At 41.2% G+C, this 25,776-nt stretch overlaps 1 pseudogene; it reads right to left on the reverse strand.

The window, feature by feature from the left end:
- Positions 1-550: 550 nt before the first annotated feature.
- On the reverse strand, positions 551-25,368 carry LOC132487999 (RNA/RNP complex-1-interacting phosphatase-like; annotated as a pseudogene).
- Between the last annotated feature and the right edge of the window lie 408 nt (positions 25,369-25,776).

Genomic DNA, 25,776 nt, shown 5'->3' on the forward strand with positions numbered 1-25,776 from the left:
AATGCTTCACTTATACTGTTTGGAAATAACTGTTTTCCAGGAGGCATAAAACAGTGGGCTTTATCATTGGACAGAGTGCAGAGAAAGGACCCCATGAAAGCTGATCACCTTAGCAAAAATGATTTAGTTATGATTTCACCCAAGATTGGTCACAACCCAGCCTGGGAAACTCAATGAACCAGAGACAAGGTATAATGCCATCTTTCCTTCTCTCTGCCTCAGCTCTCAAGGATTTGTAACCTACATGTTATTAGTAATTATTATTTGGTTTCTGTTCATAATTACTATCAGAAGACACAGCACTTATGGGCCTAATTACACTGCCCAGCTACGCACCATTCTTCTTCATTTTGGCTTCCTGTCCACCAGCAGGAACCTGGTTTATTTTTGTTCTCCTTCACCACAGCCCAGTAATGTTTGTGAATGACTCTCAGTCTCACCAGAATCTGTATCTCTCACTCTGCCCCAACATCCCACCCCATCATTCACTCCCTGAAGTGTACTCTAGAAATTTAGGTAAACTGGATATTTTACCACTGTTCACCATCTCTTATGAAACCAGAAGAAGAGCAGCTTTCTTATGGAATGATGGGGAACTTGTAAAGATAAAACACCAGTATCCAATTGCATCATCTGGCCACATGCCTTCTACATCAATCAAATATCTGCAGATGTGGTAGCCCATCCTGTTTAAACCATGGGTACAGTGGACACCAATAAGTCTGTCATTATCTTTATTTTCTTTCAGAAACCCATTAATAGCACATTGGAATTTAAAAATAGTGTCATCATCTAGCACCTGATGCCCAATTGTACAAATTTTGAGATAAGGAATAGTTTCTGGTAAGTCCTCTGGCTAATAATAGCGGCGAGTATATGTTAAGTCAATCATCAGCCCAAGTTCTTCGTTCTGTTCTTGGATTTTGTTAAAAGAGATCCAAGGGGGAAAAACATTCTTCTGGAGTAAGATTCTTTTCAAAACTTTTTTTAAAGGAACTTTGAAAGCAATGAAACGAGTCCCAGGTATCCGCTATTCAACTGGGAGATAGTCTTTCCACCTTTCCCGGACGTCCTTTCCGCCCTTCCTCGTGGCCAACGAATGTCCGGAAAAGCCACGACATTGACCCCAGTGCCCGCGGGCATGATGCTGGAAAACTTCTTAATGAGTAAATGTGGAGAGATTTTGGGTGGAGTTTTACATACCATTTATTTTGTTTCAGGAGTTGAAACGTGCATTTAGCTGCACCACTCTGCATTTCCCAAAGCCCACAGAAAGAAGTCATGGTATTAACACAACATTTCATTTTGAATTTACTCCATACAGAGTGAAGAAACACATTAGACAAAGAGATATTTCTGATGAAAAATGTCTGCCATGGCTTAAAGGCCAAGAATATCTCAACTCTACTCACATGTTAAAAGCAGGAGGAACTCATCTTACTTTATTTAGAAGGAAAGCAAAAAAAGAAGAAAGACAGAAGGAAGAAAATAAGAAAAAATGTCTGAATTTAAATCTTGGAGGTCACACATATTTACTTTGAATGGATATTTAGACTAAATGCTAAGTTCTCTTTTATAACTAAGCTGTTTATCAAATTTAGTTCCTTTCTTAATTTCCATTAAAATATCAAATCACAGGGTACTCAGGCCTTTGTGTCTCCAACAAGAGTTGTGCAAACTCCAGAAAGCTGAGGATCCAAGGAAGAGTCCCCTCCTCTTCACATAGGCCAACCATCCTGCTTAAGGATAAGAACTCAGTGAATTGAGATCACAAGTATAATAACTAAACACTGTGTAATCCCATGCCTTCTACCATGGAGACATTCCTGTAATGGGCATTCCACAATATTAGTGATGGTCTAGAGCATGTGTAAACTCTCATCTGAGAGCTCCTTGGAGGCACAGACCCAATCACAATCATTGTTGTATTTCAGCACTGTTTTTTTTTTAATTGAAGCGTTGATTTACAATGTTGTGTTAGTTTCAGGTGTACAACAAAGTGATATTTATATCCAATTATATATGTATATAACTGAATGTGTGTATATATGTGTATATCTATCTATCTATCTATCTATCTATCTCAGATTATTGTCCATTATAGATTATTACAAGATATTGAATATTATTCCTGTGTTATACAGTAGATCCTGGTTTCTTATTTATTTTATATAAAGTAGTGTGTATCTGTTAATTCCAGACTCCTAATTTATCCCCCCCCTTTCTCTTTTGGTAAACATAAGTTTGTTTTCTATGTCTGTGAGTGTGTTTTTGTTTTGTAAATAGATTCATTTGTATTATTTTTTAGATGCCACGTGTAAGTGATATCATATAATATTTGTCTTTCTCCATCTGACTTTCTTCACTTAGTATGATAATCTCTAGGTCTATCTATGTTGCTTCAAATGGCAATATTTCATTCTTTTTTATGGTTGAGTAATATTCTATTGTGTGTATATCTATGTATATATATACACATATATATGTATTTATCTTATCTTCTTTACCTGTTCATCTGTTGATGGACATCTGTCAATTCATCTGTCAATGTCATTTTCATGCCTTGCAATTGTAAATAGTCAGCATGGTGCTTTGAACATAGGAAGGGATACATGGGATACATACTGATGAGGTTGGACTTAAAACTCCACAATGAGTTAAACCAGAAATGTTCTAATATGGAAATCAATTGCTGTTTTCTGATTTATAATTCAACATACATAACTGAACTTCTTCTGTCTATACATGGTCACTGAAAGGGGGAAACAATACTGAGGAGAATCTGTATATTCTAACTCATTGGTGCCAGATCAATTTTCCTAAATGGTGTCTATAAGACATCTCATTGTCATAAAGCCTTAAAGTACTCCCCTGATTAAATGTTTACTCTTCAGCCTGGTTTCCAAGAAGGCTGTAGAAGAAGATCCCAGCTGACTTTTCCACATTCATCTCCTTGTAAGCTGTGGTCAGACTGATTTTTTTTACTGTTTGCTGAACACACTGTTTGGTTTTTTTCTGGTTGAAGTAACAGAAGCAAGCTTAAACTTGCCCAAGCAAAACATAGGAATTTATTGGAGAGGGCTCTATGGGATCCATAGAAATGCTGAGCAACTGGGACACAAAAGAGGAGACTCAGGACAGCCAGCCTGAACATGTGTTGAAGACCACCTTCCATCTAGCTCTCTGCCATCACTGGGACTCAGGTTCTACCTCTCAGTGTCTGGAAATCTCAGGTCTTATGAACAGAAACTTGACAGAGAGAATCTAGCTGGCCCAGCTTGAGTCATGGGGCTACTTTGGTCCAGTCATCTATGACCATGGATAAGAAATCATGAAATTCAAATATGGTTTGTAAGGTCCTGTCCCTATGCAGATAATTGGGAGGACCAAACAAGCAAAAACCCCTAAAAGGTGTTTCCTCAGTTGTGTTCATATACTTTACCTTTCCCTTGCATACCTTTCATGTTCCTCTGCAAAATCATTGCTATCCTTTTAGGCTGACCTCAGATGAAGACTTACCAGATTCTCCAAACCAGACAACACCCCCTCCTTTAAATTCTTATTTTTTCTCATATAATTTTTATTGAGATACAATTCACATACCATAAAATTCACACTTTTAAATTATACAAGTCAATAGTTTTAATATATTCATAAGAGTTATGCAACCATCACCACCATCTGAGTCCAGAACATTTTCATCACCCCAGAAATTAACGCCATAACCACTGACAGTCACTCCTATCCTCTCAGTCCCTGGCAACCACAAATCTACTTTCTTTCTTTCACTTAGCATGATGTTTTCAAGTTTCACCCTTGCTGTAGCATGTACTAGAACTTCATCTTTTTCTAGCCAAATTATATCCCATGATACAGATATTGCATTTATCCACATTGTGTTTATCCAGTCATCAGCTGATGAACATTTGGGTTGTTTCCATGTTTTGACTATTATGAATAATGCTATTATGAACATTCATGAACAAGTTTTTTTGTGGACATATATTTTCTATTCTCTTGGGTATGTCTTAGAATGGAATTACTTGTTCATATGGTAACTCTATGTTAAATTCTCACCAGTAGTGAGTACAGGATTCAATCTCCCCTTATCCTTATCAACATGTTATTTTCTGTGTATGTGTGTGTGTGTATATATACACACATACATATATATGTAATTTAGTTATTTATTATAGCCATCCTAGTGAGTGTGAAGTATTATCTCATAGTTTTGATTTGTATTTCCCTAATAGCTAATGATGTTAAGCAACATTCCATATACTTTAATTGTTTTCATAATCTGTTATGTGGGCACTTGTCTTATTTTTACATTTCCTGGACTAACAATAGTTCCTGTTTTGGGGCAGCTGAATCTTAATTCCCTTTGTATAGTCTGCAGCTCCAAGCACAGTGCCTGACACCTAGAAAGTTCTTGATAACTTCGAAAGAATTTGATGAAATAAGACTTGTCGTCCTCATCTAATGTTACTGTAGAACCAAATTCATTGAGGTACTTCTACAAGTAGAACCACACTGGAGTTGTCTTTTGTTGCAATATTAATAACTCAATTTTACTATGCACCTAGTAGATGCTTCAACATTTTTATCACTAATTTTCAGAGAAACCTTTTGTGGTAGGTATTGTTATCTTCTTTTTTGCATAATTGGGAGACTGAGGCATAGAGACAGTGACATGCATCAAGCATTCCTTCAGTTCTGTTACATCTTCCAACCCTTTTGTAGTTAGACCTATGGACTGTGAGCAAAAGTGACTTGCATCATATCCAGGCCCAGGCAGGGAGGAAATGGCATGCAATTTTTCATTTCTTTCCTCTTTTATGGCAACTAGGGAAGCCACTCTTTCTGACAGTGTGGCTCCAAATGGGAGAACCCCTTGTGAGCCTGTTTCCTCAGTGAAGATGTGAGACATACCCCCAATAGACATATTGTATGACAAGCAACAAATCTATTAAGCCTCCAGGATTTTGGACTTATTTGTTACTGAAGCATAGTCTAGCTTATCTTTACTAATAATGTAGACATTAATTTGTCAGCCTAAAGCCACTCAGGATGTGAAAGAACCTAGAATAAAAATATTGACTGTTTGCCTCCAAAATCCTCTGCAATTCCACTCTAAAAACTTCAGGAATTACCTTTATGTAGCACAATTTAAAATGGCATTCTGTATCCACTTCCTCTAGTTAACATTCACAGTTGAGTTAACCTGAATCTGATTGGGGGTATCTCATGTTCTCATCACCCACCTAAACTTTCAGTCTCTCCATAATTAATTGCGGAATTTAAGCAGGTAGACTTTAAGGAGCAGTAAACAAATCATACATCTCAGGAGGTTAAGTTAATTCTACTGGTCTCATTCAGGAGTAGAAAGGTCAAGGCAAAATTCTAATCCTCTCTCCCCATAATCCCATATCTCTGCCTTGAAAAATAAAAGTCTTTCTCTCAGCAGAAAGTTGGTGTTACATCTTTAAGGACTGCCTTGTTCTACTGGAAGACTAAAGCCTTCCTTTACAACCTCTCAGACCAATATTGCAATTTACAATTATTTTCACATCAAAAAGAGTAAAATATCTAGGACAAGGCAGTTCTCCAGAAAGAAGTTATGACCATGCACATGTTTAATATATAGACTAGAATAAAATGAAATAAAGTCAAAGGAAATTCTGGGAATACATGAAGAGAGCTCCACATTTTATTTTCCTTGACTGCCTTGTATTTCATATCCAGACTCTGCCTCTGGTCCATGATGTATTTTTGTGGACATTTATTTCCGAATTTTTTTGTCTCTAATGAACAAATCTGTAAACATAGTTTTTAATTTAAAAAAAGTTTAAAAGAGGGCATCTTGCTGTATCGCACCCTGTAAGATTCCCAAACTTGCACAAAATCAATTGTTTGTGACTCATAAGCAAGTGAAATAACATTGCTGGTATGAAATTAAATTCAGTACAAGTTAGGTGAAGCTGGAGTTCTAGAAGCAACATGAATCCATCAGACCTCAGTGTTCCAAACTCAACTTGCCAAATACATACTTTGGCTTCAAGGCAAACCTAGATAGACACTTGACGATACACAGTCCTTACAGGTAGGTACTCAATGCTACATTTCTTTAATTTGCATATTGATTCCAGAAAATGACAAGCTGAATAAGAATCATGTTATGGGCTAAGAATAAAAAAAAATATTTCATCAGTTGTCCTCTGACCCTCAACAGGGTAGATTTATCTTCAAATTCATCTTCGTTGCTTTAAATATCTAATTCGAGTGTTCAGCCTCTGAAATCAATTTCAGATGTCTCTGGGGAGCTGGGACAAATAACTGGCTGGCAGTGTATTAAGTTTGAGCTGGGGTGGAGAAAGACTTCACCTTTCACACACTATCAGTAAGATGAAAAGGACAGCAAAAAGAGAAAGAGACAGAGACCTGACCGTTTGGGGGAACATTAGCATCTTTTAACTGTTAATGTTATTTAGCAATCATCATTCACAGAACAAGGCAACCTGACTTTGACTTTATGTTTGACAAAATGCATTGATTGGAATGAGGATAGCAATGGAATTAGACTGAAGCAGGTTGGAACACCCTGGAACTGAGAAATTGGGTCCCCACACCCCTTCAGCTGAACTTTATGTTAATTGACTGAAGACTAGACACACATAGGCTCCAGGAACCAGAAATTCCCAGGTGAAGAGAACTGAGAAGGATCCCTCCTTTGCCAGCACTTCATTGGGCTAATAAAAAAATCAGTCCTATTGCTCCTGGGGAAAGTGGCAAAGAGATGCTGTCCCTGGTACTGGGACCTATTAACTCTCTTGGAAGAAGACTGTTTCCCCGTCACTGTCAACAGGGATAATTTGCACAAACAGAACACAGAGTTTGCTATTACAGAGCCCAAACTTGGGCAAAATAAAAAATACAGCTTTCCATTCAAGGAACAGGTAGCCAGAGGGAAAGTTTCTTATTTTGCAAATGGGGATGCTTTACTCATGAGAGACTTTGGTCCAGGAAAAAAGGGGGGAAATAAAAATAAAACTACTGTTTTAATAAAACTCCTTCAATGGAAAGGGGTGGAAAAAGTCTGAGTCCAGAGCTTAAGAAGACTAGATTTGAAAACTCTCCCTTCCATTTCAGAGCCTGTAGCCATCATAGGTGGTGTCTCCCAGGTGGTATAAGCATTGGATAAAATATAGCTTAATATCTTTATCACCTACCAAGTCGTAGTATAGTATAATTAGGAGTTAGTTTTTGTGGTGGGCTGAAAAATGGTCCCTCAGAATAAGTCCATGTCCTAATCTCTGGAACCAGTAAATATGTTACTTTATATGACAAAGAGGGGGGTCTTTGTAGATGTGATTCAACTAAGGATCTTGAGATGGGAAGATTATTCTGGATTACCTGAAAAGGACTTAAATGCAATCAAAAGTGTCCTTATAAGAAGGAGGCAGAAGGAGATTTAACTACACACATAGAGGAGAAGGCAGTGTGAAGACAGAGCCGAAGGAGATTTGAAGATACTGGTCTTGAAGGTTGGAGTGATGTGACCACAAGCCAAGTAACACTGGCAGCCACGAGAAGCTGGAAGAGGTAAGGAAAGGATTGTTCCCAGAACTTCCAGAAGGAGCATTTCAGCTCAGTAGTACTGATTTCAGACCTCTGACTTCCAAAACTGTGAGAGAATCACTTTCTGTTGTTTTGAGTCAGCAAGTCTGTTGTCATTTGTTACAGCAGCCACAGAAAACTGATACATTTATATATCAGTATATTCTAATACTATAAATGAGATTCTTAAAATGATATCATTAATCACTTTTCAGGTAGAGTCTGTTCCAATTAATCAGAGTTTCTAGGAAAATCATGGTAGCAGAAGATCTGAGTTCACATCCCAGCTCCCTTTGCACAATCTCTACCACCTAGGAACCATCTATTTATTGCTCTCATTTCCTGTCTTTGAATCTGCAAATTGGGTACAATAATACCCATCTTAACTTCCTCAAAATGATCTTACAAAAAGAGGGTTGAACTCCACTGGGAAGTTTTCCTTGAGGATGTGACACAATGTCATCTATAAAATTCAGGCTATCAGGTAAAGGGCAAGTGTTCTTGTATCTGAAATGTATTCTGTTGATTTCTCTATTTCTGCAGGATGCTTAGCCACACCTTTATGGTACATAAATCTCATGACTGATATTTGGTTGTTTATGTATTGTCTGTCCCCTTTTAGGAAACACGTACCTTATCCACCAGTGAAATTCCAGCACCTAGAATATGATAGGTGCTCAATAAACGTTGATTGAATAGTTGAATGAATGAATGAATGATCCATCTTCAATTTCCATTAGAACCACAAGTATTCATACTTCTTCTTTTCCTCCGATTTTCCCTCCTTTCTTAAAAATTATTAGTCCCATTCAATGGTGAGTTCCATACTGGACCCTGGAGTTACAACAATGAGTGTCTGCCCTTGAAACATCATAACTGAGTGGGAAAGAAGGAAAAAGGGATATGAACAGCAAAGAAAGATTATGGGATTGGAGAGAGGGAAGTCAATATTGACAGAAGTCTTCCCAGGGTAAGTGCAGACAGAAGGAGTTTTGAAGACTGAATGGGAATTTGTCAAAGAAGAGGAGGAGGGCATACCAGACAGAGGAATATGCAAAGGAGGAGAATCTCATGAGTAGTTCAAGTCAGCGTAGAATGCAACGGCTCACATCAAACATGGCGGCATGGAAGCAGCCCTGTGGGAACTGGTGAGAGCTGCTCAGCCTGGAGCAAATGGTGGAGAGAAGACTTAGCAAGGCTGGGAGGGTAGAAGTTGAAAACATGGACTCTGGGATGAGAAAGTTTTTACACCCCAGGTTTTCCACTGCCAAGTTACAAAGACAATACCTCCAGTAGGTGTGCAACAGCCCTTTTTATACCTGTTGTACCCCCCAAATTATCAGCACACCTCCCTCTCACTAACAGAATGATCCCAGTTAGGATGATAAATTATGTGGCCACCCATTCCCATGTGTATGCCTAAATTAGTTAGCTTCTATGACCTTTAGTTTCTTTACTGTGAAATCAAAAAATAAATACTACTACTCTACAGTGCAGCTGTGAGAATTAAATGAGACAACTTGTGCAGAAAATACTTAATTCTTTGTAGCATATACTACATGAACAATAAATGGTAGGAGTATTATTATATACCATTTAGAAGAATCTTTTTTATTAGTTTTTTTATTTCCAGACAATGTGGAATCATTTAAGACTTTGAAACAGAAGAGGCACATGATCATATCACCCCTCAGTGGGTGTTGGCCACCATGGGTTTTGGGTGGTTTATCTGTCCAAGCCTCATCAGAAACTTGTCTAGTTAATTTCCTCATTGTTTCAACCATCCATCCATCCATCTATCCATCCATCCATCCACTCATGCAATCAGAAAGCAATATTTCTTCATAACTTTTTATTAACCCATTGACCTTGAAAAAGCTATTGACCTACTCTGAGCAACACTTTGCTCATCTGTAAAATTACCAAACTTCCTATCTCATGATGTTGTTGAAAAGATTCAGTGAATTAATAATAACAATAACAAACACATAAAAGAAGTTTTGATGCATGTTACCTACTACTATTAACTTTTTAGAATAAAGACCCACATTTGCTACTTGCTAGATGCCAAAAAACTTAGATAAGTTGCAAACTCTGTGAGCTCCAACTGATTTAGATGCAAAGATAGAAATGACAGCCAAAATCATGATGGTTTTGAGGATTCCATGAAAAAGCACATGACAGAGAACCTGGCACTTTAGGCATAGACTAAATGTACATTCCTTTCATCAGTAAGCCTTTATTTATTAGTAGATTTGCAAATCGTCTTTACATCATCCCTCCCCAAGGTATTCAGACATGACTTTTGAGATACTTTATATTATTAATGTAGAAGGGGTCCTAGAAACCTCTTCCTCATTTTAAATATGGTGCCATGTGTAAAGGAGGTGAAGTCACTGGCCTCAATCTGCACAGAAAGTGGGTTGCCAGCCTGGGTCTAGAGTCCAAGTCCCCTTGCCACAGCCTACGATGTTTCCTTTCTACCATGCAGTTTTACAGACAGGACCTCTTCCATAAATAACATGTCCTTGTAATAAGCTGGATCAGAGGATGCGTTTAAAACATGACCATTTGTGAATATCCGTTTCTCAAAGTAGGTGATGGCCAAACATGCTGCCACAAAGGTTGGAGAGAGCTCTCAGGTCCAGTTACAACCAGGCAAGCTGAGAAAGGTGCAGAAGCTTCCTTCTATTACTCAGAATCACCCAACTCTATGTGAAAACACACTTTTCTTTTTTTTTTTTTTTTTTTTTTTGCTCCAGAAGTCTCGCTGGCTTCTAATACTTTAAATCACCTCCCTCCTGGATTTCTAGCTTACTTGGTCAATACAAACAGAACAACTGCTTAAGCGACATGGAAACTTCGATGTTCTCTATCATTGTTAGTGCACAAAAGACTTGGATTGACCTACGTACTTGTGCCTCTCCACTCTGCTCCCCAATAGGACTCTAGCTGTATTTACAGACTCTGCAAAAAACCTGGATTTAGATAGTGCTTCCCTGGGGAGAAATTATTAGCACTAATCCTTGCCTTGGAAGAAAGCAGCCCGACTACGGGATAATGCAGCTCAGATACCTCCTGCACCAGATCTGCCTTTCAGCCATGGGTCCCAGCACAACACCCACATGTAAATCCATTCTGCTTCTTAGCGAGGGTCACCGTATTAGTATGCTAATTTACGACACTTTGCCAATTATGCTATTTTTATAGATCCTCAATTAATTACGGAGAGATTAGGGTCATTTTGATCATGTCATTTGCCTGACTCAGAAGCCACGATGACTGAGGGCTGACAGCCTCAGCACCCCCAAATGCCTTAAAGGCTCAACATCAGTTAGCTCCAACTCAAGTGTCCTTTTTCTTCCTCATTCTTTAGGTGAGAGCCCAGTGGTCATGGTATAGAGACAGATTTGTTCTGGAGGTCAAGCTTAGACCCTCAAGAACTGAGAACATGACTTGTCCAATGGAGTCTTCATTCTAGTTGTCCTGTGTCCAAGCCTCACCAGGACCTGTTTAACCCAGCAAAACACATACCAACAGTGTGTAAACCCAGTGAGAGTCAATTCCTTGTTCTACTGGTGGGACAGCAAATGGCATGGCCTGGAAAATATGTGGCTCCATGTAGCCTTCTACCCAGAATATCCTCTAGTTTAGGTAATATGTTTAAAGTGATTTTGGCTCTCTCTTCTAAGTGCAAACTAGTCTTTTCCCCATAATTGTTTTGTATTTTTTTCTACTCAATACTCTATAATAACCTATATGGGAAAAGAATCTGAAAAAGAAAAGATATATGTATATGTATAACTGAATAACTTTGCTGTGCAACTGAAACTAACACAACATTGTAAATCAACTATACTCCAGTATAAAATAATTTTTTAAAAAATTAATTAATGACAGCTTTATTGACATAATTTACACACCATAAAACTTACCCTTTTAAAGTGTATCATTCATTAATTTTTAGTACATTGACAAAGTCAAAGTAGTGCAACCATCACCAGTATCTAATTCCAAAACATTTTCATCACTCCGCTCCATATTCCCACCATCAAGGCATGAGGGTTCCAATTACTCCACATCATCTCCTACACTAGCTGTTGTTCATCTTTTTAATTCTAGCCGTCCTAATAGGTGTGAAGTAATAGCTTCTTGTGGTTTTGATTTGTGCTTCCTTAATGACTAAGGATGTTGAATATATATTCACGTATTTGTTGGCTTTGTCCATTGGCCCTTCATCTCCTCATCAAAGCCTTGCTACACCAGCTGACCTTTGTTTCCCAGTAGCAGGCCTTCAAATGTTTGAGAAGAGTGACCCTGGTATCTGAACTACTTTCTCAAGGCTCTACCTCCCCCACTGCTGTCTGCCATTCTCTCATCTCACTGCTCGTGTTCCGAAAAAAGCTGCAGAGTCAACATTCTCCTATGCTTTGAAGCCTAAGAATGCATATTCCATTCTGTTCAACTCCAGTGAGAACAGAAAAATCACCCTTTCTCTCCTGGACACCATCTTCCTGCAAACCCAGCCACAGACTCATTCATTCATCTGTTCTATGAAGGAAATGTCATTCAGCTTCTCTGCCACACACTTATTTGAACAGGAATATTGTATGCATATGTGTACAAGGTGACAATGTTCTTTTGCTTGACCAAACTTGATTCAGGATCCTGAAACTTCTCTTAGGCCCATCTGGGCCCTTCCTTGTAAAATCCAATTTTAGCTAGAACTCTGCTAAGTCAATTTAGCAAGAAACCCCTACTCTTGATATCTGATCCCCCTCAAAATCTGATCAGGTTCCTCCATCATCCTCCAGGTGATGTCTGATCACTTCAACCTGTCTTCAGCAAGATTCCTTCTAACTAGGTTTAGCCAGAATCCTCTCCTACCCCTTATGTTTCTCCTGTAATTTTCCATCTACTGACACTTACCTTGTTCCTTGGCTATAAATTCCCACCTGGCCATGCTGTATCTAGAATTGAGCCCATTCTCTTTCTTCCACTACAAAACTATCACCATCATCCCTACACCAATCAGGATGGTCCTGAATGCTGTGCTTTACCATCTTTAGCAAGTGTCATAAATAATTGTTTCTTTAATAAAGGCTCCTGAAAAGGGGTCCTGGAACAGACTAAATCCAGTTTGTGTCCAGTCACCATGTATTATTTGCTGGTACCCAATCTGTGTCTGCCCATGGACAAGAAGTTGTGTGTGTGTTTGTACGTGTGTGCACTGTAGTTTCCTCATTCTTACAAGGTTTCACAGGCAATAGCATCAGCTCTGCCTCCATACCACTTCTCCATCACTTCCTGAGGCCTGCCCAGCCTCCCTCCTTCCCACTGAGCAGCCAGAGAAACTAAAAAGTAAAACGTGTCACTCCCTTACATCCCAACACACTTAAACCAATGGAGGTGACATGCAAGGCCCTGTAGGAGCAGACCAGCTGACTTCCCAGGTGTTCTGGGTTATCTCTCCTCTGTTCTCACACACTAGGTCTCCTGGCCTTTGGTTCCAGGCCATTTATCACCTTGGATACTTCATTCAAACTCTTCCCCATTCCCCACTCCCCATGCTCTTCTGGCCATTTCTTACCCATGCTTAAAGTCTCAGGAGTCATTCCCCCAGAAAGATCTTCCCTGACACCACACCCACCCATACCCACATATCTTTTTTTTTTTTTACATCTTTATTGGACTATAATTGCTTTACAATGGTGTGCTAGTTTCTGCTTTATAACAAAGTGAATCAGCTATACATATACATATATCCCCATATCTCTTCCCTCTTGCATCTCCCTCCCACCCTCCCTATCCCACCCATCTAGGTGGTCATAAAGCACCCAGCTGATCTCCCTGTGCTATGTGGCTGCTTCCCACTAGCTATCTGTTTTACATTTGGTAGTGTATATATGTCCATGACACTCTCTCACTTCGTCCCAGCTTACCCTTCCCCCTCCCCATGTCCTCAATACCCACATATCTTAACAATAAAAATAACAACCAACACTTGCTTGTGCCTGCATGCTTTAAGCATCACCAGAGAAATAAACGAATCCTAACTTGACTTATGAAGAAACTGAGGCACAGTGATAAAAAAAAAAAAAAAAAACTTGCCTCTGTTCACACAGCTAAGTAAGAGATGGAGCTGGATCTTTGCTCCTAACTGCTACATTATTCTCACACTCACTATATCTCCTCTTAGAGCCCCCATCTTCTGTCTTTTCATAGTATGTATTATAGTGTAAACTAGCTGGTACCTGCCATTTATTGATTTATCTATCTATCAATCTATCCATCCAATCCATCCATCCAATCCATCCATATATCCAATATATCTATCCAATACATCCATCCAATCCATCTATTCATGCAATCTAATCCATCCATCCAATCCACCCATCCATCCATCCAAGTCATCCATCCAATCCCTTTTTATCTATCTATCATGTACCTATTTATCAGCTATTTATATTCTGACTTTCTCCAGAACTATGAACTCCCTCCTGGGAAGGCTCCTATCTGTTTTGTTTACAGCTGTAGACTCCGAGTTACTGCAGTGCCTGGCTCAGTGCAGGTACTAGATTAATATGTGCTGTGTGGTCCCATGAATGCATGGATACACATGCCCCTGATAAGCACTGGGTATGCAGAGAAGACTTGAAAAAGGTCCCTTGACTTGAGAAGGTCACAGAGTGCTGAGGAAAGTGACTCCATCATCACTCCATGTTGAAAGACAGGCTGCTGTAGGAGTCAGATGGGGGAATCTTTTGTCTGCTGAGGTGTTAAGAGAGTTTCCTGAGGGAAGAAGCTCTTCACAGTTGGGTTGGGTCTGTTGACCAATGCTGCTGGCTCATAATGACTAAAGCCCCCTAGTCTTTTTCACACGCCTGTCTGAAAAGGTATGGTTCAGAGGACACATGGCCTGTCCTCCCACACTGGGAGGGCTGTCACTTATGCAAAGGAGCTGATTCCTGCTATATGACCCTTGGAGGCCGCAGTCCTGGATTTTGTCTCAGTGGAAGCGCCAGTCAGCCTGAGCGGTACAGCAGTGAGAAAGCCCTCACTGACTCACAGGGGCTCCCCGACCCTGAGAGAGCTCAGGAGAAGGCTAGGGGGCCTCTTGTCAAGGCTGAAATCTTGGAGATTCCTGTACTAGGGACCAGTGGGCAGGTGATACCCAGAGCTCCCTTCCAACCACCTTAAACTTCTATTCTCCTGTGCTATCGAGGGTTTACAGAGCACTGAGGTGCTATCCAATATTACCTTTGTGTGTAGTCTACATGGAGAGAGGTCAAGTTCCCAAAGGATCCACTGTGTTTGGGGAACAAAGTCACTATATGTGTTGACCTACCATAGAGAACCCAACATGACCTACTTATATTTTCATCCTCAAGGGATTAAGAGACACTTTCATGCTTTTAAAAGTTGTAATGGGGCTTCCCTGATGGCTCAGTGGTTAAGAAATCTGCCTGCCAATGAAGGGGACACGGGTTCGAGCCCTGGTCCGGGAAGATCCCACATGCCGTGGAGCAGCTAAGCCTGTGTGCCACAACTACTGAAGCCCACATGCCTAGAGCTCACGTGCCATCCACAACAAGAGAAGCCACCATGATGAGAAGCCCGTGCACCTCAATGAAGAATGGCCCCCACTCGCCGCTACTAGAGAAAGCCCACGCGGAGCAACGAAGACCCAATGCAGCCCAAAATAAATAAATTAAATTAATTAAAATTAAAAAGCTGTAATGACATTTGTTGTGTTCCCAAACACAAATAGATATATAATTTAGGAAATATAGGAAAGCCAAGAGCCAGAAATAAATTCTTCCATAATCTTCTCACCTTGATAGGTCTATAAACTTTTTCACATATTTTATTTTATTCATGTAGCTTATTCTAGTCTTCTTTCCTATGGCCATATACGCAAATTTTATTTTAATCCTGATTTTTCTCTGAAAAAACACCATGAACATGTTCCATGTCATTAAGTAACCTTCTAAAACATGATTTTTAACAGCTGCTTAGTATTCCATTTTATGGCTGCTTCATAAATGAGTTAACTATTCCATTACTGGGGGGTACTTAATGTGCTCCCAGAATTTCAGCAGTGCAAAAAAATGTAATGGAATTGCTTGTATATAGACCTTTGCCTATCTGTGATTATTTCTTTACGAAAAATCCTTAGAATTAAAATTGTAAGTCAAAGGGAAAGTCCATTTTTAAGGCATTTTTGACACACATCACCAAATTGTCCTCAGGAAAAGCCTTAGCAATTCACACTCCTGACAGCAGTATTTGAAAGGGCTTATTTAGGTTCTCACGTAGAAACCTTTGCCTGGGAGCTTATTTCTAGCTGCAAAGTGGATGAGGAAGGCAGGATTTATATAGACACTGATGCTGAGAAGGAAAATCTCAGCTCTGGAGACAGAAGGTTTGGGATCAAGTCTTAGCTCGGTTGCCTCCATAAGCCACTCAGCACATCTGAGAGCCAGTTGCGTCATCTGGAAACAATTATAAAAGGAACTTCACTGAAAAGAATGAAAGACTTGCTTCTCTGGGTAAGACTTTTAACGCGTAGGATGGTTCAGAAGTGGTTTCCTGCATCAAGATGGCTGATGGTAAATGAGTAGTCAATCAAACAGGCAGAATTGACTAGTGATGAGAGGGAGAGCTCTGGACTCCATCCCAGATGTTGCCCGGAACCCAATACTTAGCCTTCCTATGATCAGTTTCCTCATCTGTAAAATGGATCCATGATAAGGATTAAATCAGTTAGTACCTATGCAGTCTTCAGGAGTGTGGCTAGTACACAATAAGCACAGTGTTAGAGTGTTTAAAGAAATAAAGTAAAACTTTCTACATAACACACCCTGAGTTTAGGTCTTTACATTATACAACTGGATTCTCACAAGCTCCCACCTTGCAACATTACAATTTTATTTTCATTTTCTGAATAAAGAACTTCAGATAGTTTAAGCAAATTGTCCAAAGTTGCAAAGCTAATACATGGAAGAGCTGGCATTGAACTTGGGTCTTTCTACTTCAGAGAGAATCCTCTTTTTTTTTGCTTTGAATAGATGAAAAACACTTCCTCCAGGGCACCCACTGGGTGCTGGGCATTACAACAGGCTCTTTCACAGACATCATCTCATTTAGTCTTTTGCAATCATTTTGTTTACTTGTTTACTTATTTATTAGGGTAAAATTTGCATTCAGTAAAAGTCACCCTTTTAAGTTACACTGTCCTAAGAATTTGACAAAAGTAGCCGGCCATTAACCGCCAACACAATCAGGATAGAGAATATTTCGACCTGCCAGTGTTTCCTCAACCCCCAGCCCAAACCCCTGGCATTCACTGATCTGATTTCATTCCCTAAAGCTTTGCTTTTTCAAAAGTATCGTATATGTGGAACCATATAGTATGTTGCCTTTCGAGTCTGGTTTCTTTCACTTAGCGTCATGCACATGGGATGTTTCATGTTGCATGCACCAATAATCCATTCCTTTTTATTCTTGGCACTACAGCCTTTTAAGGTAGGTATATCTCCACTTGACAACTGAAGAAACCAAGGCTCAAGGACATTGAGTCCCTTCCCAAAAGTCATGCAGCCACGGTGAAGCATAGGTCTTCTCATTTCACATCCTGAAATTTAATACCACATACACAGCAAACGAAGGATGGGGCTTTGTAACTCATTCTGTCGTGTACTGTAGAGGTAATACTGCTGTTGGGGATGCCCCCCTCTTACATAGTGAGTTCTTGGAGGACAGAGGCTCGGTCCAATTCATCACTCTGCACCGTATCATGACAAGACACCCAACCCAGGGTGTGCACTCTCGGGAAGTATTTGCTAAATTCAAAGACATTGGCCGACCAGGAGACATTTCAGAAACTTAAAATAAAGTGGTAACAAGACAGCTTTGCAATGCATGTGTCAAAGCATGTTCAGTTTTCCTTTTGATGCACAGAAAACAATATTAAACATGGCACCAAAGAAGTGAATCCATAACCCACATGGCTTCCTAGGCACATTATCTAAAGTGTTTGCAGACCCCAGTAATGAAGGTGAAGAGCGAATGTTGCTCCTCAAGAGTCAAGAAAGTCCTTCCTGAGTGATGGAGTTCCCCACAAAGGGAAGGGCCCAGAGCCTGGGCATGTTATAATTGCCCAGAAAGCTAAAAATAGCAGATGCCACTTACCTAGCACATCGGGGCCCAGGATGAACACAACAGCTGCCCTCAGTCTCTTGTAGTCACCTGGTCAGGTAGGCATCCTCATCCCCAAGTAGAAATTAAACGACTGAAGTTCAGTGTGGGTAAGATATTATGACCCAAAGATACCGATATAGTAAAAACCAAGCTGAAATGCAAACCAAGGTCAATCTTATTCCTCTCTTATTGGGGAGAAGGGGAGAGGATTCCTGAAAATTACTTCTATGAATCTCTATCAATCCAAAAATAATTTCAGTGGAAGCAACCCAAATATTTATTGACAAATGAATGGATAAACAAAATGTGGTCTATACGTACAGTGGAATACTAGTCAGCCAAAAAAACAATTGAAACTCTGACACAGGCTACAACATGCATGAACCTTGAGGACACTATGCTAAATGAAATAAACCTGTCACAAAAGGACAAATACTATCTAATTCCACTTACATGAAGAACCTAGAATAGGCGAATTCATAGAATCAGAAAGTAGAATGGTGAGTGCCAGGGTCTTGGCAGGGGTTATGGAGAGATATTGTTTTAATGGAGTTAATGTTTAATGTTTTGCAAAATGAAAAAAGCCTGGAGATGAACAGTGGTGATGGTTACACAATAATGTGAATGTATTTAATGCCACTTAAAAATAGTTAAGATGGTAACTTTTATATTATGCATATATTATGGTAACTAAGAATAATTTAAGTCATTTCAGACCATTGTACATTTTTTTCCTCCTAATATATTTGTCCAGAGAAAAGTTTCAAGTTCTTGAATAGATAACATAAAACAGGGAAGACAACTAAAAATAGAGGACCAAAAAATCCTGTTTTCAAAAGTTTAGAATCTAAAAATGAATTAAGGGAGGGAAAGGGACAAATGAGTATGGGATTAACAAATACAAATACAAACTATACATAAAATATACATAAAATAAATAGGCACCAAGGATTTACTGTATGTCACAAGGAAATATACCCAATGTCTTTTAATAACATATAATGGAACATAATCTGAAAAAAAATGAATCACTATGCTGTGCACCTGAAACTAATGCAATATTGTAAGTCAACTATCCTTCAATAAATTTAAAAAAAAAAAGAAACTAATCAGACAATGCCTTACAAGTAGGTCCTGTGATGGACAGCATTCTCTGAGACTGGACTGTGTACTGAACAATTCCTCATTTATTATCACATTTTCTTTGCAAGAATCCACAGCAGTTATTAGCCTCCTTTACAGACGTGGAGATCAACTTTGAGAGTTTCAGTAAATTTAAAGTTTTCCAAGGTCACCCTGCATCCCAGTGGCAGAGCCCAAAGAGCCACCAGGTGGTACTTCTCCAGACGTGGGTTGGCCCCAGTCAGGCATTTAATGTAGACCATTTCAAGTGGTTCATTGAGTCCTGCCATGTTCCAGGCACCATGCTGGGACCTGAAGTGAAGGGGCTGGAGGCATCTATTCCAATACCATGTGGTCCCTGCCTTTGGGAAATTCATACTCTACTGGGAGATGGGCTATCACACAAATGAGGATGAGCAGTGGCTGAGAAGGATGTGGTTGTAGAATCATGGATCAAATGTGGTGGGAACACAGAGGAGAAAAGATTCTTTCTGTCTTGGGGAAACCTAAAGGTCTTCAAGGAAGAGCTTGCTTTGAGGGTCTCCTAAGCTTTTGAGGGTGAGGTTTGGACAAGTGGCAGGACAGCCCGAAGGGGAGTCAATTCTAGGAAGGACAACAGCCTGAGCAAGGGTTTGGAGGCAAGAGGGACATGAGACGGGCTCTTTGACAGCTAGATTCTCTTGGCAAGATCTGGGGTGGATGAGGCCTTGCACAGCTGGCCTCCAACGGCCTCTTTGGGACCCCATGTGAAACACTGCCTATGGGCCGTGAGAGCTGGTGAGGGAAGTTGGGGGGCACAGGGTGGGGTCCAGAATAAAAGACTTCAAGTAAGAGACGCAGGGAAGATGGAGAACAAAGTGAAAGAGGTTTGAAGCTAAGCAAAGATGGAGCAGCTGATAGGAGACAAAGCCCCCATGGCTGTGTTGGGCCTCCCTGGCTTGAGCGGTGGGAACAGCAGGTGGGCTCTGAGGGGCACAGTCTGGGGAGCAGCTCAGCTGTCAGCAGCCCAGGAGCTTGGGCCTGTGCTCAGTCTGACGGAGCAGTCAGTCTGCTTATATGGAAAATGCACTATGCTAAGCAGAAGGCCATCTATTTAGACTTTTCTTTTAATCTTAAGGAAGAAGAAAAACAGTAGCAAAGGACTTCTTTGTCAAATCCTAATTCAAGTTGAACTTCTAAAGGCTTGGAGGAGGCATCTGTGATACCAAAGCTTTTAGGAGCATTGAAATGAAAAACTGAAAGGGGAAAAAGGGGTTCTCTCCAATTAGTGTCTTTGCTTGCCTTGAAAGCCATAAGATATCGCTCAGTTCTGATTTTGTGATTAAAATGTTGTGTGATATTCATGATCACGTTTGGACCTCTGGAAGATCCATGAGAGAGGGTCAGGCTGCCTCCTTTCATGAACTTCTGAGCCTCGGAAGTTCAGGGACCATGCCAGGCTTCACGATCTAAGTGGCAAAGACAGAGATGGAGACTGAGTCTGCTGATTCTGGTCCCAGGAAGGAGAGGCGGCCCTGGCCTCTGATGGAACAAGCTACGAGCTTTGAAATCCAACCTGGATTGAGTCCCAACTTCACCTGTTTGGGAACCAAGTTGTCTATCAACTCTGATGCTCCATCTCCTGAGGGGCCCAACCAGCATTATTTTGAAGATTAAAGGATATAACACATATGTAGAGTGGTACCAACACCTAATGATGGTGGTAGCTATTTTCATGGACGGGTAAGAGGACACAGACAACAGAGTGGGTGGTTCCCAACAAAGAGAGCTGCTCTGGGAAGGGGGAACCTCGAGGGGTCTTCCTTCCTTTGCCACATGGGCCTCCCGATGCCTACCCTCCGCGAGTGTGCTAGGAGTCCATGAAAACTGCAGTGGAACAGACACCGGGCTGAGGTCTCTGAGGTCTCTGCTCAGTGAAAAGCAGCCACTTCGTCCTCCTTAGATTCAGAACAAGTGGAGAAACACGACAAGGGATAACACAGATCAAAGCCGACATACCTCTTTTATTATGATCAAGCTCAGACAGAGGACAGAGTTCAGAGTAAAAGGGTCTCCTAAGAGAAGCTCAGAAAGGGGCCCACTTTCACCACCATCCACATGCCCTGCTGGGCTGGGGCTCACACATCCATGATGAGAGGCTTTGGAGAAACTGCTTCTGGGGAGCTGGGAACAAGTCTGCTTCATGCTAATCATTCTCACATTTACCCATCAGGAAAGAGAAAGCAGGAAGCCAGGAGAGAGACATTAACAGGCTTCATCCACTTGGAAAGTAATACAGGAGGGGAGAGAAATCACCGTGATTTACCCTAGATGAGCATGTTCCCAACATAGTGGGCTTGAAAATCAACCTTGTGATGCTGCTGCCCATGGAAGGAGGTCAACAGAAGGAAAGGGTATCTTATTGGCCATGCCCACATGCATGGCCTGATACTAACCCCTGCTCCTCTGCGTGGCTCCCAGGACCCCTGGGGAACAGTTTAGATTTTGCCGCCAGAAGGCTCTGAAGGGTCAACAACAAGACTTCTTCCACTGAGTCTGAACTTGACTAGTTTCTCTCTTCCTGTCCTGAGTGATCTCCAGCCAGGCTGCACCTCCATCAGAGAGTCTGTAGTGAGACATAAGGAAACAGGAACAGGACACTCCACTTATCAAACACCAGTATTCAAGCTGCCCAAACTCCAATATAAGCCCCTCCCGATTTCAAGGTCTTGCTGGGAAGGTATAGTTTGAAAATGAAATCTCCCAGCAAGTTGAATCTCAAAGAAATGAAAGATATATTTAGAAGTCCTGACTGTCCAGTGTTTAGGGCTCTGCGCTTCCACCGCAGGGGACACAGGTTCAATCCCTGGTTGAGGAACTAAGATACTACATGCCACACACGGTGAGGCCAAAAAAAAAAAAAAGGAAAAAGAGAAAAGAAAGATTTCTTTACTTAAAAAGATCATGGGAGTTTTGGCCTTTCTGAGTTAAAAGTCTAAAGTTCAATATGCTTAGGTTAAAGTGTCAGGAATCTCTTCCCTGATTTCTTATGCTTTTCAGGCTGGATCAGAGGAGTCCTTGATTCTCGGGGGACTTGGGGTTCCTTACGCAGCTACAAGCCTGGTTCATCTCCCACTAAGATAAGTGTGGTTTCTCCAAAGGGTGTCTTAGTTTAAAATCAATTCTCTTATGAACCTCTTACAATTTAAGAGTTGAAAGAATTAATAAGATAAAGAAGACTGATAAGATCAGCATTATTCCCCAAACCACCAAATGCTGAAAACATTCTCATCACAATCCCAAGCTCAGCTCTCAGGGAGGCCAAAGACTCTTACAACAGCTCTGTGAAGGAGGAACCCTTCCAGCTTGAGCCTCATCAGGTTTCCAGTCCCAAAATGCCATTGTCTGGATCCTAAAAGGTGGGAAAGTAAGCTCAAATGCAGAAAATCTTCCATCAGTAATTTAATCTGTGTGCTGCGCACTCACCACTTTGAAGATCTACCCAGACATCCTGTTTTTCTTCTCCATAAAGGGAAGCTGCCTTTTCTTCCTATCAGGGCATTTAAAGCCTCTGCATTCCCATTTTCCCTCCCAGCCTGGTGTTCTTAGCCTCTTGGTGCTAAGCTGAGTATGAACTCTGTCTACGGGACAGTGTCTCCCTCTGATGTAAACAGGCATTTTCGGTCTCAGGACATGGTGGTCATTTGCAGGCACCTGCTATGGAATAGCAAAGGGACCTGCTTTCATTGGTCCCACATAGGTTTTGGTACACATAGCTGTGTAGAAGGCCAAACACTGGTTTGAAACTATTTCATTGAACAATCTGTCATTGATCAATGACTTGGTGCTACACCCTGTGCTAGGTATGGAGGATGGAGAGGTAATTAACACATGGGGGTTGCCCAGTGGATTTCCCATTGGAGTGTTGGCCACTGACTCTCTTTCTGCATCTCAGTTCTGAAAGGAGGAAATTAGTTAGTATCCATAAGCTTTTAGAATGGCACCTGGCACAGAAATAGAAATCCAACTTTAGGGTAGGGAGAAGAGATGGGCTGAAGGATAATAAGGGTCTCAGAATATGAAGGCCTCCTCGGCGGAGCTCAGGAACTTGACTTTACCCTGAAGGCCACAGGGAACTATCAAAGGGTTTATGCAGTAGAGTGGACCGCTTATGTTTTTGACTTAAGAATCTCCCTGTTTTAGTCTGAAATGTGTCCCTTCAGAATTCATAGCTTGAGTCCTAACCTCAAAATATGACTGTATTTGGAGATACATCCTTTACAGAGGTGATAAATGTGAAAAGAGATCACTGGGGTGGGCCCCAACCCAACCTGACTGGTGTTCTTTCAAGAAAAGACAATTAGCACACAGACAACACACAGACTTAGGGGAACAGGGAGAAGGTAAGCCAAGATCTGTAAGCCAAGGAGAGAGACCTTGGAATAAACCACCCCTACTGACACCTTGATCTTGGACCTCCAGGACTGTGAGATAATAAATATCTGTTGTTCAAGCCTCCTAGTCTGTGCTATTTGTCATGGCAGCTCAGCAAACTGATACCTCCTGCTTTCCAGGACTGGTGGGTAGGAGGGAGATTAAGGTAGAGAAGTCTATTAAGGACATGAAAGCATTAATCTAGGTAAGAAATCATGACAAGGTCCCTCCCTAAGGATGTAAAAATGGACAGAAAGGGCAGATTGAAAAGAGATGCAGGCTATAGAATTCAGAGTTTGGGGACCCATTTGATATGAGGGGTAGGAAAGGAGAGAGTCCATGGATAATTCCCAGGTTTCTCATTTGAGTGACAGGATGGATGGTGGTTCCTTTCATCAAGACACGTTCTATGGTAAATGGAACACCTTCCTACAAAGGCGTTTGCAGGGCCTTCCTATGGCCCTGCTGTGAAATCCGGTTTTGGAAGTGACATCTAGTGTCAGGATAGACACTGTATAAGTTGTCAGACTCTGTGTGAGAAACTTGGATGAGTTCCCACCATTCCCCACCCCTCATTGCACATTGTGGGTTGAGATGGGCTCCCATTTGGTAGTTTGTTGGACTTTGGTTTCCTGTAAGACTCCCTTCCCTGCAAACAGCTGGACTACCCTCAAAAATCTCTTTAGCCAGGTGGCTCTGCCATGCCTCAGTGTAAGCAGAAGGAAGAGGAGGGATTTAATGCTGAATGGTAATAGGATTTATTTTCTTAGCTAATAGCCAAGTGTCTCTAATTCAAACCAACTGACCTAATTGAAGGAAAAAGACTTAACAGTCCCGGCTACTAGACTGTATTTAAAAACAATTGTTCTCAATCAATAAAAGTCCTGCAGGATTGTTTGATTTCATTAAAGATGTATTTGTTACCAAGCAGCTGGTACCCAAACAGCTGCTTTAGATAGAGATTTCCACCACTCTGTCGGATCATGTGCATTATTGTATTTGCACATTTCCAGCCACAAGTGGCTGTGTGACAAATGTTTGTGGCATAGGGATGAACCCTGCCAAACTGCCACCATTAACTATCTCAGAGGCTGAGGGCGAGTGGAAGGCTTGGGGGTCTGCTCTCCAAAAAACATTTCATCCTCTGGGGGCTTCGCAAGGGTAGGAATATTAAAACCCTTTCTCATATAATACACCAAGGTCACTTAGGATGAATGCACTGTATTCTTCTAGCTTCTAATCCATCCACGTATTTCCTGTGGGCATTGCTCCTCTAAGAGGGTAGCAAAGATAAAATGTAACAAGCATAGCTGATGTGTATTGATAGAGGGCTTGTTAGTTGCAGGTTCTATGCCAGGTGCATTACACAGATTATCTTGTTTTATCCTTACACAAGAATACGAAGACTCTACTCATGTTATCCCCCTTTTCCAGATGAGAAAAGTGAGACACAGAGAGGTTTACTTCCCTCCTTTTCATCATAGAGTGATGTGTTTATTTTGTGTCTTCTGCTTCGCACCTGTCTCCCCTCCTAGACTGATATCCTAGAAGGCTTTGGCTGCATCTGCCTTGTGTGCTCCTTGGAGCCTCTGCCAATGACATGACAAGTCACAAAAGGCAGTATCATTTACACCTCCCACCCCGCATCTGGATTCAAACCCTAGTCGCATCTCACCAAACAGCTAATGATGTTGTTTATGTTTTCATTTCTTCACCCAGGAAACTTACATAATAATAACGCATCTCATAGTTATTGCAGAGATTAAACGTCGGTGGAGGCAGTGCTCGGAACAGAGTTAACGCTCAAAAAAATTTACTGTTATGAATACTATACTATACCGAGGGTCCCCTAAACATGTGTTAAACGAATAAACAGGTGAAATGCTAAAGCAGAGGAACCCACAGCTTATTAGGAGAAAACAGAGAATGGATGTATGACCCAGGTTGAGAAGGTTACAAGTTGTTTCCAAAGCACTGACCTGACTTACCTGCATTTTGAAGAGTGAACGGCATCTTGCATGATGATGTGGGGAAAGCTCGTTGTAGGGGTAGGAAACAGAATGTGCAAAAGCAGGCCCAGGGCACGTGGCAGACGAGGAGAAGGCCAGGGGGTTTTGCAAGGGGAGGATCACATAGTCAGAGGATGACAGGCTTTAGAGAACTCAGAGCAGGGTCTGTAATTCTGACTGTGCTGAAGGCACATTTGAGCCTACTCTTAACTCTGTTCAAGCAGACAAGGGCAGATTCTCCAGCCTCCAGGGAGAACGTCTGGTCTTTCTCTTCCTCCAGGCCCAGCCCCCCAATGCCTCCTCCAGGAAGCCTTCACTGATGCCCCAGTTTGGACCTCATTATGCCATCACACACACACACACACACATGCCTCTGCCCAGTGCAACCGCCTGCCTTGTGCTGTCATCAGCA

The sequence above is a fragment of the Mesoplodon densirostris genome, chromosome 4 (genome assembly GCF_025265405.1).
Source record: "Mesoplodon densirostris isolate mMesDen1 chromosome 4, mMesDen1 primary haplotype, whole genome shotgun sequence".
Taxonomy (NCBI): Eukaryota; Metazoa; Chordata; class Mammalia; order Artiodactyla; family Ziphiidae; genus Mesoplodon; species Mesoplodon densirostris.